This window comes from Plecotus auritus (genome assembly GCF_963455305.1).
Source record: "Plecotus auritus genome assembly, chromosome: 8".
Taxonomy (NCBI): Eukaryota; Metazoa; Chordata; class Mammalia; order Chiroptera; family Vespertilionidae; genus Plecotus; species Plecotus auritus.
The window spans coordinates 154,794,645-154,810,646 of NC_137782.1; the positions used below are offsets into that span (position 1 = coordinate 154,794,645).

The 16,002-nt window shown below is 39.9% G+C and overlaps 1 pseudogene across 1 annotated transcript; it reads left to right on the forward strand.

Moving 5' to 3' along the window:
• The first annotated feature begins 832 nt into the window (after positions 1 to 832).
• LOC308255868 (kelch-like protein 15) lies at positions 833 to 13,640 on the forward strand (annotated as a pseudogene). Its single transcript has 2 exons — positions 833 to 871; positions 12,089 to 13,640. The product of its transcript is annotated as a kelch-like protein 15 (transcript).
• Positions 13,641 to 16,002: the final 2,362 nt, after the last annotated feature.

Here is a 16,002-nt window from a genome sequence, read left to right on the forward strand (position 1 = left end):
TTATTTTCTGTTTAACTCCTGACACCAAATGCTGAAATTACACCTTAGATTTTAGCAAGGAGGGGAAAAGTTACCTTCATCAGCTGGACATTTTTCATTGTACATTATCTTTTCAACATAACTACATGCTTTATCACATTTATTTAGCAAATCATTTAGTGGACATGCATTATAATATACTGAGTCCTCAGGCCTACTGTAGTCTTCCTCACCTTCCACACGGAAAAAACAGAATAAATCTCAGGATGCCATTTTTGCAGCTCACGACACATAGGGCAGGCTACCAGAGACCCACAGAGCACAATTCTAAGTGTGGAAGTGGGAGAGCTCTCTGGGAGAATGACAGGCACTGAGCTGGGCTTTTTGTCTGTTCTCAGAACACAGAATTATCCCTCTTTTCTGAATTTGAATTGGGGTCATGAAAAAGTGATGAAGAACCAGGAAGAAAGCTGTATATAATAGGTGTTATGCATATATATCAAGAGGCACTATACTTAGTAGAGTTTTGTAGACAGTAAGGGCTGTAGAACAAAGACAAAACAAAAACAGAGCTTCTCCTCACATCTCTCCTAACCCACTCTGCCTTCACACACACACACATAAACTCAAGATTTGATTCATTACTTATAAGATGGGGCCTGAGAATCTGTATTTTTCTAAAAGCTCCCAAGTGATATTGAAAATCCAGCTAGGGGACCATCTCACTAAGTGACTTTTAAGTCCCTTCTAGGACTTTGGCACATAGGAAACGTGACCTGTGCCCTCCAGGAGCTTGACATATAATTAGAAAGTTAAGACAGAACAGGGCAAAATAAGGTATTATATGACCAACATGAACCATATGAGTATCGTCAATAAAAGTTCTAAGAATGTAAAGGTTCAGAAGCTCATCTCTGAAGGAGGATGACCCTGATATAAGTCTCTGAGAATTTTTAGAATATGCAACAGCAGGAGAGACAGAGGCTATGCTTGGAGAGAGACACACAAGAAGAGGACTAGACTGGGCGCAGCAGGACCAGGGACACATGAAGGCCATATAGCTCTGAGCAGTGCCAGCTTGGTCTTGACTCAATAACTCTCCCTTCTGAGGAGTCTTCACCAAGGTTTGCCTACCTTAAGATGTCCTGCAGGGAAAAGAAGAGAGCACTGCTGAGTACTCAGCCAACTGCATTATTGTAGTCAGCCTGGTATACCTTTCAAGGCCAAACTGAAATCCAGCCTCTTCCCTAAAGCCTTCTCAGACCAACCCAAACTTATCATCTTTTCCTCCTCTAACTCAGCTAAAGACAAATAAAAGCACCTAATCCTGAAAAGGTTAGTTGCTTGCCCAATGTCACACAGGTAGAAGAGCGGAGAGAAGTAGACAGCCAATGTCTGCATTACTTCACCTTTTTTTCTTGAAGGGACATGGCATTGGTTCTGAATATCTAAACCCATGTTCTTTAATTTTCATTATCACCCTCAGAATTATGCTAAGTAAAATAAGTCAGATGAGAAGACAAATATCATATGGTTTCACTTATATGTGAAATCTAAAAAATCAAACAAAAAAACAAAACAGACTCATAGAAAGGGACCAAAGGGATGGTTACCGAAAGGGTTGGGGGATGAGTGAAAAAGGTGAAGATGAATCTATATATATAAAACCCTAACATGCAAAGTGTCCCCTCAGGAGTTCAACCTACCAGGAGTTTGATCGCTCGCTATGACATGCGCTGACCACCAGGGGGTGGCGCAGAATGAAGCAAGGCCCCGGCCAGCAGCCAGCAGCCAGCAGCCGGGGAAGGGAGGCCCTGTGTAGCAGCCGGCAGATGCTAGGGACCCTACCCATGCACAAATTTCATGCACTGGGCCTCTAGTATAGTCAACAATACTGTCAAGTTCACACAGTGACAGGTGATTATTAGAATTAGTGTGGTGATCACATTGTAAGGTATAAAAATGTCAAATCACTATATTGTACACCTGAAACAAATATAGCCAATATAAGATTGTATAACAACTATACTTAAAGTTTTAAATGGGGTGGCATGCTTTATGAGATGAGGAATAGAATTTTAAACAAGCAAAACTATTTCTCCCTCAAAAAAAAAAAAAAAAAAAAAAAAAAAAAAAAAGAACAAACACTCTTAAATAGCTTGTCCTGGATACTCACCCACTACAGCCCAAAGGTTGTATAGGAACCTCTATGGGAAGCACAGTGGACAAAGGGCTCAGGAAGGAAGGTTACACACATAGGAAGTCATTCCTAAGCACTGGAAACCACATGGTCAACTCTGAGTTAGACAAATGCACCCTAATTCAGCTCCTGCTCCACAGCCAAGCAGGGGAGACCCGAAAGGGCAAGGACTTTATCTTTCTGTCTATGTAAAAGGCATGAGGACAGCAGCCCCATGTACCACCCAGGGCCAAATGAGGACAAGCAGGATGACATCTGTGACAAGAACTGAATTCCTTGAGATGTATTAAGTAAGCAACCAATTTCTGTGGTGGTCATGATTGCAGTTGAAAGAAAGGGAAGGTAATTCACCTTGGAAACTTCCAGCATACCTTCAATTTGCAAATGGAAAAATGAAGCAGGAATTGAGGTAGAAAGGTAAGAAGGAAAGGATGAATCCCCAGTGGCACACTGTTCTTTTGATACCTGAGGTACCATCCCCACAACCCACAGGCACAGAACATCAAACATTCCCTTTAGGACATAGATTGCCAATAACAGCAGACCCAACTATCATCATGTAGTGTCTCCTGTCACATCAGATCGTTTCATCAGATCATTTTCTATATTGTAAATTTAGCAATAGTCCGCATTTCACACAGCATTCCCAAAGACTTGTTAGTCTTTGGTGCCATTCCAATGCCAACACTACCCTCTAGTGGCTGGAACGGGGAGCTGGACTGACAGAGCTAAACTTGTCTGCCTTGTCAGTTTTCCTTACCAGGTTGACAGCACTCTATCAAAAGCAACCTCACAAAATAATTGCATTTCTTTTTATTAAATACTAATCCATTCTATGGTATTGTGGACTGACACGTTAAAACAACAGTTATTAGCTAGGTTAACTGTTATGCCTATACTTAAGCCTCACTCTGAGTAATATCTAAGTTTATTTTTAAAAATTCAAGATGATTTATGATAGGATTTTGTTTCAATAATAATATTCCTTGTAAATTTGGAATGTGATTTGACTTACAAAAACAATTTCTTTCTCCACAACTCCAGAAATATTCCTATGGTGTTAAGGTAAGGATATAAATTTTCATTGCCATTTAAAGATGAAAAGATAATTCTGCCTCTTCAGAGGGCAAGAATATTGAATTGAGTGGAGTAAAGAACACAGGTTTTGGAGGATCTCAGATGCAAGTTTAGATCCAGCCCTGCTACTGGTTAAGGATCCTGGTTAAGTCACTCAATTTGAGGATGGCTTGGTTACCTCATCTATAAAAATGGGAATAAAAATAATGCCCGTCTCACAAACATAGTGGGGAAACATGGATGTACAATTCCTGGCATGTAGTAGGTATTCAATAAGTTATATTATTACTAGTAGGTATAAGCTTGTACTAGTTTACAGATGCCCAAGAAACTCAAACACGAGGTGAAATGTCATTTGGAAGAACTATGAAAAGTAGAAGACAAGTGCAGCCTTTCCTTTGCAATTTAATTACCAAGATAAGATCATAGGACCATATCTCCAGATGCTGTATCTTTTACTAATTCTTTGAAATAACATTCACTGTATGCTAACCACTGGATGGAATGGTTCATTTAATCCTATTAGTACCCTATACAAGGAAATGAGAGACGAAAGGGCAAGATCATACAGCTTATATGTGGTCCAACGGGCACTTGAACGCAGGCACCTAAACTCCAGCTGCACCCTGCTAACACTGCTGTGCCACTGCCTAAGCCAAGCCCAGCCGTGTGCAGGGGCACGCCCACTAGGGATTTATGACTATGGATTTATGCCTTCATCGATGGGTTACTCTTAAGACTGAAGCTCAGGCTAGCCAGATTTTAGAGGACAGAGAAATGAGTTATTGCCCAAGAGTCAAAATATTCCCAATTAAAAACTCTTCCTACCCACTCACATTTCCTTTGCTTGACATGCATGAACCAGAAAAATGAATGAGCAAAATGTCCCATTTGTTCAGTGCTTTACAGTATGTGGTTTCTTCAAACTACTGAAGACTATTTTCGTCCTCACAATGAGGACCCAGAAAAACACTATCCCCCATTTATACTTATGAGGCCAAGATGGTTAAGTGCATCACCCAAGATCACATATCTAGGAAATGGCAGAGCTATGACCCTAAACCCCATTGTTTGCTGCCAGGCCTGTTCTTCCTCTAGAACAGTGGTGCTCAACCTTTCTAATGCCTTGACCCTTTAATACAGTTTCTCATGTTGTGGTGACCCCCAACCATAAAATTATTTTCGTTGCTACTTCATAACTGTAATTTTGCTACTGTTAATGAATCGTAATGTAAATATCTGTGTTTTCCGATGGTCTTAGGCTCTGTCGCGACCCACAGGTTGAGAACCGCTAGCAGGGTCGCCTAAGACCATCGGAAAACACAGATATTTATATTACGATTCATTAACAGTAGCAAAATTACAGTTATGAAGTAGCAACGAAAATAATTTTATGGTTGGGGGTCACCACAACATGAGGAACTGTATTAAAGGGTCGCGGCGTTAGAAAGGTTGAGAACCACTGCTCTAGAAGGTCTCTAGGTAAGGTCTCTAAGTGGGAGATCTCAAAGCCTACTTTTCAACAGTGCCTCTGATTCAAAATCCAGCCTTCCTTAGGGGGACAGGGGAAACCAGTTTGAGACTGATCAGGCCAGAGTTCCATATTCTCAAGAAGCCACTACTGCTGTTGCCTGTTCCCAGGTCGGCTATGGCTCTGCCAAGCCAGCAAAGAGATGAGGACAAGGGTAGACTGTCAATCCTCCTATCGATCTGTAAATCTATCGGCGCCAATAGACCCAACCTCACTGGTGACTTTCTGGGTCAGTAGCTTCACAGTTGCATGTGGAGGACACATTACATTTTGCCTTCACAACCAGCGGGCAATGGAATTGGTTCTGTGTATTGGTATTTTGAAAACTTCCAATAAAATCTGAAGATGCAGAGGCTGTTCCCAAAATTGCCAAATAAGACTTCCAGTGGCTCACTGTATCCTCAGGCCCACATCTGTATTTTCTAGCTATACAATACTGTATCTATTATATCCCAATACCTCATCTTTAAAATATATTTTAGGTGTTAAGCTAGAAGGGCCCAATCCCTTGAAATCACCATCCTCCACCCAAAAGAAAAAAAAAAAAAAAAAAAAAAAACCTACCCACTGTTCATGTTTATAATCCTCACTCAAAATGAAACACTACTGATTGTTTTTATTGAAGCAGAAAGAAAACTCTCTAAAAATAAAATTGGCTGCCTGTCCCCTGCTATGCATGATGTCTTGTGGAGGGGCAGGAATCTTTAGTGGCTTTTCAACTCAAGAAGCAAAGTCACCTTCAAGCATATGGGGATAACCACGACTAAGCTTTCCAAAGTCGTCAGGCAAATTATCTTGTCCCCTACTAAAAGAAAAACAAGTCCCTACAGATATGTGCAGCTGCAAACAATTACTCATCTCCATTAAGCACTCACTTAAAAGACTAATTCCAAAGACCTTGCTGCCTACACCTGTGTGAAGCAAGTAAACAAGTTTTAAGAGGAAAGGACAGCATCTACATTTAAAAAAAAAAACACAAAAACACACCTGTCTATAAAACCATGTAAGTGGTCATTTGCACATACCAATATTAACTAATCAAGGCATCAATAACAGTTCTCATTTCTAAGTGGCCTGGGTTACTCCCAAAATAAATATTTTATTCCTTCTGTTGCTAAATATTGTCAACCTCCTATAGGAATACAAGTCCCATACTACTTTTTTTAAATGGTGTCAAATTAATAATTTGAAAGAGACTTTAGGGACCAATAGTAGCCTCCTACTTCTACCCAGGGACAGAAGAATGCATGCTTAAGATTTCATGAAGCAACCAAATATCAGTACAGAACATGAAAGAGATATGAAATACTACCACTACCAGGCGCGACCTAAGTTCCAGACAGTGTGCTGGGAACATTTCATGGGTTGTTTTGATTTTCACCACAAAATATGATGCTATATAGTAACATTTTTGAAGTTTAGGGAAGTGATTTGTCTATCATCACACAACTTTAAGTGGCCAAACAGGCAGTGAAATCATCTTACTCCCAAGAAGAGCGCCTTAACCACTCTCCTGGTCTATGTCAGGAGCTGAGCATGTAGCAGAGTCGCCAAGTTGGCTGCAAGGTAGAATCACCTCAAGAGCTGGGGATTATTTTTTGAATGTAAAATCTGGATTCAACCTTCAAGGAATTTAATAGATTTCAAGTGTGCCCTGTACTTCAAGATCTTTCCTAAAACTTCACAGGTAGCTCTCACGGGCAGCCAAGACTGTGAACTGCTGGTGTAATAGAACCAGGAAGCCTTCTGCACCTCTTTTCTCTTCCTATTGGATGCTGGAAATGGGAGCAGTTTAGCATAGGACTTAAAGGGGAATCAATTCAGGGGTCATTTGGATCCAACCTGAGGTGTCACTTGCTAGTTTTATAATTTGGGCAAAATTAACCTCTCTAAACTTTAGTTGTCTCACCTGTAAAATGGAAACTCCAAGACCATTCGGGATGATTATGTTAAACTAGAGGCCCGGTGCACAAATTCGTGCACGGGTCGGGCCGGCTGGAGGGAGGGGCTGGGGGCAGTTGGCCAGTCAGCCTCATCCCCTGGTCAAACTCCCGGTCGAGGGGACAATTTGCAAATTAGCCTTTTATTATATAGGATAATATAAGAGGTTAGCAGGGTGCCTGACAGGCAGGAAGTTTGCTGAAAACGTCACTATTATTTGTCCCGTTATCATCATCTTTGAAATATTGCATCTTACTGGTTTTAGTGATTTTTTTTAATTATAAATATGAAATGAAGCATAAAATAACATCAGTAATGGTGATGACTATCCTGGAGTCACCCATTAGTTTGTGAAATAGATTCATGTATCTCCTCATTTAATAGACACCACATCACTGTGATATGTTGCCCCATATTATAAGTGAAAATGAAGTTCAGGAATACCAAGTATCTTTCCTAATGTCACACAGTTTTTAAGTAGCAGAAACAGAATGTGAATTGACCAACAATATAGCTCAGGTTCAAGTCAAGTAACACTCCATACAAACACAAGACTGTTATTTTTTCCAAAACATAGCAAAAGGCATATGAGTTTTTCTTCAAAGCAGACTCCTCACTCTAAACAATTTCAGAAGTGAGCTTTTGAACTACCCTTGGAGCTAGTTTTTCAATACAAGAGAAACTCGCTCTTGTCTAGTTGTTCTTTGTTTTGTGCACTAGAAAGTATTACCCAGTTTGACCAGCCACTCAATTCACTGTGCTTACTTTAAAATAATATTTCTCTGGGTACAAATTTGATTTCAGGGAATGGACAATAGAGAGTTTCCGTCAATGAGCATTTCAAAAGGATTTGCCCCCAGATTGTGCAGGTAATTTCTGAAAATGAATTTCAAAGATGATGAAGCTGTAATAGCATCCTCTAAAAATATGACTGAAAAAGGCTGAACCTCTTTGGATGTACAAGGTATAATTTGTTTTAAATTCAAATTTCCTCATTGTATTGCAGCAACTTAGAAATAGCTCTAGATACATATAAGAAGGCACAAGTGAGACCTCAGAAAATTTCCAGTGGCTTGGATCATTACTGGGGCGGAAATCAAATGTTTTTACTTTGGATCCCATTCGATTCAAAGGCCCCAAAATCTTTTCCTCAATTGGGAGTAATTTTCCCCCCAATGTACACGGATGAAATCACCTGACTTGTTCTTTGACTTTATAGAAATGGCCTCCTCTATAAGGATACTCTGGAGGTTTACTGATTCTCATAATAATTTATTTCTTTATATTTTAATATTTCTTCCTAAAGATATATAACTACTGCATACTCAGTATCAATCCTATAATCTTTATGAAGTTAAAAAGTGTCCTAATAAAAAAAAGCTTGAAAACTAATCTCAGAAAATTGGCCCTAGAGAAATATGTATGAAATACATGAAAAAGAAAAATTAAAAACCAATATTTGCAGCAAATGGAAATTGGGTTCAAAGACTGAAAAAGCTATTAAGTCATTGCCATGAATGAAAAAAGTTAAAGCAGAATTGGGTAGATAGGGTAAGGGGTGGAAGGAGGAGGAATAGTGGAGCTAGCTGAAACAAACAAAAATGTGTTTTGCAGGAAACAGGATTGCAGAAAAATAGGATGGATAGCAGAATAACAGGGTGTTTTGAAACAAGGATGCTTTTCTTGAAAGTGAAGGAAAACAATGTTGCATAAAGGCCAGGAACCAATCAGAGAGCAGCACAGATAGACAAAGAGCAGGCTTTTTAGCAGATATAAGGGGAAGAGCAGAATGCATCCAGGGCAACCCATTTGAATCTCCTCCCTGAACAGGGAGTCTGTGTTTGTTTGCAATAAACCCCTGCATCGATTGAACACCTCTGGTCCGCGGCTTCATTATTCGATTCCATGAGACAAGACCCCGGGAAAAATGCCTGCTCACCAGTTCAGCATCAGTGAATATTCTCTGTCCCAGGCTTGTTGCTAGCAGTTGCTTCAAAGACACAAGAAAGGATGCTAGAGGTGATCTAGTCCAATTCCCCAACCCTTCCATAAGTGAAACAAACTAAGGCAAAGAGATTAAAACACTTGCCTACAGGCTCTTAAGGAGCAGAATGGGAACTAGTATTCAAGAAACCTGTCTTCTGACTCTAGGACAGGCCCCATGACAATGTTTGAATTGCTTTAGACATTAGGAGTAGAGAATAGCTCAGCTCTTTTAGGTTTAAAGGATTCTAAAAATAGGATCCTAATTAGGTATAAGGATGAGGGGCAAAAATACTAAATTTGAGTTCAAAAAAAAGTTAAGACTGTTGAAATTAAATCTATAGAGTCCAGGGGCTAGTAAAATCAATGGGTTTGATTACAAATGGCTTATAAAGAGACTTGGAGATCAGTTAATCCTCACTTTACAAATAAGGAATCAACATGCACAAGAAATGACATAACTAACAAATAACTATTAATAGTTAGCATACATTGACTTCTGCTCTGGGTCGAACACTTTCCTAAGTCACTGATGTGCACATTCTCATTTTTATCACAATAGCCTCAACAAATAGGTTCTATTCGTATTTGTGTTTATAAAATGAGGAAGCTGAATGAGAGTGTCAGTGAAATAGGGTGGGAAACAGCCTTCTGTCTAAATTGGCCCCCAAGCTGCCTTCTGGTATTCCCTCTTACTAATGACTGAGCTCTAACAAACGTGATTTAGGTTACACAACACTAACTTCTGCCTTGCTGCACTCTCCAGTTCTTAGAGCTTGCTTGTTCCAGGGAAGCCAGATGCTGTGGGGCACACACTGCCCTACAGAGAGACCCACATGGCATGGAACTGAAGGTGACTTCCAGCTAAGAGCTAGCAATAAATAGAGGCCCTAAACCCAACAGCTTGCGGGCAACTGCATCCTACTAACAACCACGAGAGTGAGCTTAGGAGCTGATCTACCCTCAGTTGTGTCTTGAGATGAGCACACCCCACCAGGGGTCCTCAAACTACGGCCAGCGGGCCACATGCGGCCCGCCGAGGACATTTATCCGGCCCACCGGGTGCCGCTGCCTGTCCTGCTTAGCAGCCGACTCGTCCCAGGCCCGCAGTGCGCATAGGAATTTGTTCATAGTTTTTTTTTTAAACTATAGTCTGGCCCTCCAGCGGTCTGAGGGACAGTGAACTGGCCCCCTGTTTAAAAAGTTTGAGGACCCCTGCCCCAGGCAATACTGACTGCAGCTGGTGAGAGCCTCTCAGACTGAGGATCCAGCCAAGCTGCACCAGGACTCCCGATTCATGGATACTGTGAAATAACAAATACTGTTTTAAGCCACTAAGATTTGGGATAATTTGTTATGCAGCAATTGATAAATAATTCATCTAATAAATTGAAATCTCAGCATTTAAGCTCAAGGATATCTGACATCAGTCTACTTTCTTACCTTACACAAGGATAGCCTTTGTCAGATCATAGGCATGATACTGTAGGTTAATTTTACATCTTCATTAATTTGTCATTTCTTGAATAGCCTTCTGGAATGAGTTAAGTTCAAGAACTGAGGTTCCACTGTAATTCTGAAGTAGTCACTCGGGTGGCCAAGAGTGCTCGACGGGCCTGGAACTGCTGTGACATCAAGAAACAGTCTTACCTCATACAGTACTCTGGACCCAGCAGAGACACTGGTGTCACGGACGGAGGGAGGGACAGAACCTTCCATGTCCCCTGCATGAAACTGAATAAGAGTGTCAGTGAAATAGGGTGGGAGACAGCCTTCTGTCTAAACTGGCCCCCAGTGATCACTGCCTATATTAACAGAACCTTTACTAGGTGTCAGGAACTCGCCTAGATTGTATGATACGAAGATGAATACAATAAGGTTTCTGAACTTAATCCAGTTCACACTCTATTAGGGAAGAAAGACATGCAAGCAAAACAAACATTTGATTTTGAGTGGTAATTTAAAAATTATAGATATTTGTTTTCATGACTACATATGCAGTTCTGGCCTTTCCAGATTTTAATGTAGACATCCACTGAATGTCTTCCTGCTTTATTAGGGTTTTTGTGGGGTTTTTTTTTTTGGGGGGGGGGGGGGTATAGGAATTAACCCTAATTTACACACACACACAATGTTATTTAGTATAAAAACAATTATTCACTTATGTCTTTTCACTCAACCTAAGCACACTGATATTTTAAATAATGCTTCCTGAAATTAATACAAAGTAGATAAAAGATGGGGTATTACAAAAGACACCTATGGGGAAAGCGAAGAAAGAATGTGAGATGTTGAGAAGCGAAATACAAAATAGAAAATAAGGGCATTTTTAGGAGGGGAAAGGTAAGGGTGATATAAAAATTGACAGAAAAGAGCCAATAGGGTCTTCTTTCCCAGGACTGGTTCTGAGGGTGAGGCAGCAGGCATGCACACCCCTTCCTCATTGCATGAGCGTCAGGGAAGGGTCCCTTCTTAGATGTTCGAGGCGCCTGCTGAGTGCTGTCCACACCCAACCACACACTATCCTGCTGCAGGCTGCCTGCCCAACACTAGAGGTTAGATGAACCCCAAAGGTGTTTCATGCAGGGGACATGGAAGATTCTGTCCCTGCCTCCATCCAAGACACCAGTGTCCATAGAGCACTCTTGGCCACCAGAATGATTACTTTCAGAATTACAGTGGAACCCCAGTTCTTGAACTTAACTCATTCCAGAAGGCTATTCAAGAAATGATTTGTTAGAAAACCAAATCACTTTCCATTAGAAATAATGTAAATTGAATTAATCCGTTCCAGACCCACAAATGATTCCCGTTTTAACCATATCTAATGTACTGTTTAATCTATAAGTAAACACTTCTTTTCTTAAATTTATTGAACCACCATCTACCATCCTTAAATGAATCACTCATTCCAGGGGAGTCTTTCAGGAGGTCATTATGCAGCATCTTCGCTTTTTCATATATCATTGCCTCCAAAATGCTTCTAACTGCCTTTAGTTTATCCAAAACAATTTTTCTACCTCTTCCATTTCCTGTGATTGTTGTTTCATGAGCACTTTCACACCCTGAGCACCATCAGCACTCATGATGGCGCCTCTCTGTTTGAAAATTGTGCTAATCGTCAATTTGCCAGCAACAAAAGCATAAAAACCACTAAAATATTCACAACGCAATTTCCTGGGATATTAATAGCACACGATTTAGTGTCACACATTCTCTTTTTTGTTTGTTGCCTGAAAGATGCTTTTTGTCATGCTGAGGTATCTGCATGAAAGAGTTGTTGGGTCAGCTTGGTCCAGAACCAAATTGTTCGAGGTGGGAGACATTTGAGAACCAAGGTTTGACTGTATGTTTACTGCAGACATGAGTGAGATCAGGACAGAATTCATCTAAAAGGTCTGCTACTGGTTTCCACCACGTCCTTCAGTTTGCACACTATGGAACTACAGAACTGAGTGTGAATATTGTTTGTGAGATTCTTCAGGCTGCTATGTATGTTCAACTTATAGGTGTGGAGAAGTTCTGATTCTCTTTCCTATTAGCAAAACCTGCTTAGAAAATTGTGCAGAAATCTTGAGACTCTTAGATGATTTCTGGGTCAACATCGAGGGAGTCAGGGAGAAGCTGGAATCCATTCTGCTAGATGACTTTGTGCCACTCATGTCCAGGCCTGACTCCCTGTCTTGTGAATTTTAAGAAGCTTATATCTTATTTGGACAGTGATCATCTGAGCAGCTTCCCAGAGCTTAAGCTGTACAAGGCTGTGCGGTCTTGGCTGCGGCATGATAGATGCTGGGGACATACCAATACCATTATTCAGAACATCAGTGACCCTGTCCAGTGTTTTTTGAGAAGGTTAAGACATCAGAACTTTATACGCTTGACAGCTGTGAAGTTGACAAAGCATTGAATTATTTTCAAAATGTTCACCAGCAGTCTTTGTTGGACATGAAATCAATCCACATGCGCTCTGCCAAACCCCGAACATCAGTATTTGAGGAATGATTAGACATAGCATGGTTAAAAGTAAAATATTTTTCTTAAAAAAACCAAGAGTGTTATGGGAACCAGAAGGCCCCCAAGTACCTCTGTGCCTGGACTGCCTTGCTATTGTCAATAACTTCATGTTCTTATTAGGCAAGGAAGAACTGGGCCCAGATGGCAAATTCCAATGCTATTTCCAAAGTGTCCAGGTATGACCTGAGAAAACTCGTGGCTCCAGATGGCAGACATGCCTGTACCATGTTCAGAATTTGCAGTTGGTGTTACTGGGAAGTTTATTTATGCTGTAGCAGGCAGAACCAGAGATGAGACATCACCAATAATAAATGGGAATTTTGGGGCCTTATCCCATTAATAAATATGGACATGAGAGGACAGTGCTCAATAACAAGTTGTATATCACCAATGGAATCATCTCATTGTCCACCTTCAGACAAGTGTCGGTTTTTGGCCCCAGTAAAGAAGGGCCCATAGAACAATGGACCAGAATAACTAGAGTTGTTACCAACTGATGGGAGAGTAAAAGCAAAATGAATTACATAAGATGCTTTCACAAGATGGTTTCTTACAATGGCCAGCTTTACATCTTCAGTGGTGTCTGTGTGATCTCCAGGTCCTCTTTTTGAATCTCAGGGGTGCCCTTCCGCAGAAGTGTACAACCCAGAGACTAGTCAGTGGACCATCTTGGCATCCATGCCATTTGGTAGAAGTGGCCACAGTGTGTCTGTGCTGGACAAACAGATAATGGTTCTTGGAGGCCTTTGCTACAATGGTCATTACAGCAATTCCATTCTCACTTTTGATCCGAAGGAAAACAAGTGGAAGGAAGATGAGTATCCACAGATGCTCTGCAAGCTGGATGGTTTACAAGTATGCAGCCTGCCTTTTCCAGAATATATACTGGACGAGGTCAGATGCTGCAACTAATGACATCCTTCTCACTTCAAAGCCAAACAAAAATTTTGTGACAGATTAGTTAATTAAAAACAAAGAAAACCTTACCAGTTTTACTATTGAAGCCATTGGTCTAATAGCATAAAAACTTTTCATTCTGTACTAGCATCCTTTTTATTTTTAGTGGCCTCAGACTCATGCAATAAGTTAGTTCTAAGCACTAGCTCTTGAAACTACTTCCTGAAGCAGTTTAATAGAATGGTCCACTTATCTGGGAGGCTGATTTTATGCTTTAAACATTTCTCTCAGTTGCCAGTATAGGAGTCATGCATCTTCTTAGAGAAGACCTGTTAAGTGTCACTTGATGTAATTTCAGTTCTCCAATCTCGATCTGAAATCTTTTTGAACATGTTTTCCAGTGTATTTCAGTCCATTTGACCTTTTAGTTTTATTGTTTAAGTTTAAAACTCTTGCCCTTTTCCCTGACTTTTTGCTGAAAATGCAAAAATATAAATTTTCTACAAAGTTAACTTTTTTAAAATTGCTTTCAGAGAGAGAAAGAGAGAAGAGAGGAATAGAAACACCAATGATGAGAAAGAATAATTCATCCGCTGAGTCCTGCATGTCCCCTACTGGGGATGGAGCCTACAAACTGGGCATGTGCCCTGACTGGGAATTGAACCATGTGCCCAACCACTGAGCCACACCAGATGGGCCAAAGTTAACTCTTTATATTCAAAACGTTATTTCTAAGCACCTTCTCTTATCTGCATTATGTTAGTGAGAGCGTGTCCATAGGTGCGTACATGCCATGAATAGATGTCACATCCTCTTTTATGCATGGTTAGGAGTCTATAGTTTTAAGTTCGTGCTCTTGCACACAGGTTTGCCACACTTGTTGAATTTTAGATGTAATGTCTTCCTATGTATTAACATTTTTAGCAAGTTAAAATAACTGGAGTCCTCACTTGGTGCCCATCTTCAGTCCATACTGACTCAGTAATATTTGAACTCCTTATATTCCTGAAACATGTATGGATTTATGAAAACTAAGGCATTCTGTATTTTATTTTCAAAGTAAACATTAGTGTACCTTATCTATGTATGTCTTCTTTTCGAGCATGTTGTTCTTTGCAGCCTGTTTAAATTACCCTATTTATAGCAGTGTGCAAGCACTTTTAAGGAGAATTTTGGTAATACCGAACTCCTAAATAAAAGCCCCTTAAAAGTAAGTGGTACTTCCATCCTTTACATTCAGTAAGGCTGCTGCATCTGTTATTGAATGGAAAGTAGCACTTGTGGAAAACCTGAGCTTGGTTTTGACTTTGAAGTAAGGAATAGAATTATAATCTTACTGCTCATATCTACTTGTTTATTTAGTACAAAAATATCTTAGTGGCACTGGGGATGTAAGCCCTCAGCTTTTGTTTTATTTACTGAAAGCTACTAGCATGAAGGATAGTAACCTCAAAGTTGAGAATGGATGGAGAATAACTGTTTAAAAGCATCTGTTTTAGGATTAGCCACACCCTTTCAACTCAAAGGAAAAACACAGTTGACAAAGTTAAGCAAGAATAACCAGGGAATGACTCATTCACATTGCTGTAAGGCTGCCACAATATTCGCAAATCAATAAATGTAATACATCACAAATAAAAGGATAAAAATCACATGATCTTATCAATAGACACAAAAAAAGCATTCAACAAAATCCAGCACCCATTTAAGATAAAAACTCTCAGCAAAGTGGGAATGCAAGGATCACACTTCAACATAATAAAGGCCATATATGACAAACCCACAGTCAACATCATACTCAATAGGCAAAAACTAAAAGCATTTCCCTTAAGATCAGGAATATCACAGGGATGTCTGCTTCCACTACTCTTTTTGAACCAAGTCCTAGAAGTTCTAGCTACAGCAATCAGACAGGAAGAAGAATAAAAGGCATCCATATTGGAAAGGAGGAAATAAAACTGTCATTATTTGCACATGACATAATATTATATATACAAAACCCTAAAGTCTCCACACAAAAACTACTAGATCTAATAAATGAATTTGGCAAGGTTGCAGAATACAAAACCAATATCTAGAAATTGATTACACTGTTATACACCAATAATGAATTATCATAAAGTAACTAAGAAAACAATCCCATTTACTCTTGCAACAACAACAAAATAAGGTACCTAGCAATAAATTTAACCAAGCAGGTAAAGGACCTGTATTTGGAAAACTATAGAACATTAAAGAAAGAAATTAAGGAAGATACAAATAAGTGGAAGCATATATAGTGTTCATGGATTGGAAGAATTAATATAATTAAAATGTCCATACTACCCAAAGCCATCTTTAGATTCAATGCAATTCCTATTAAAATATCAATAGCATA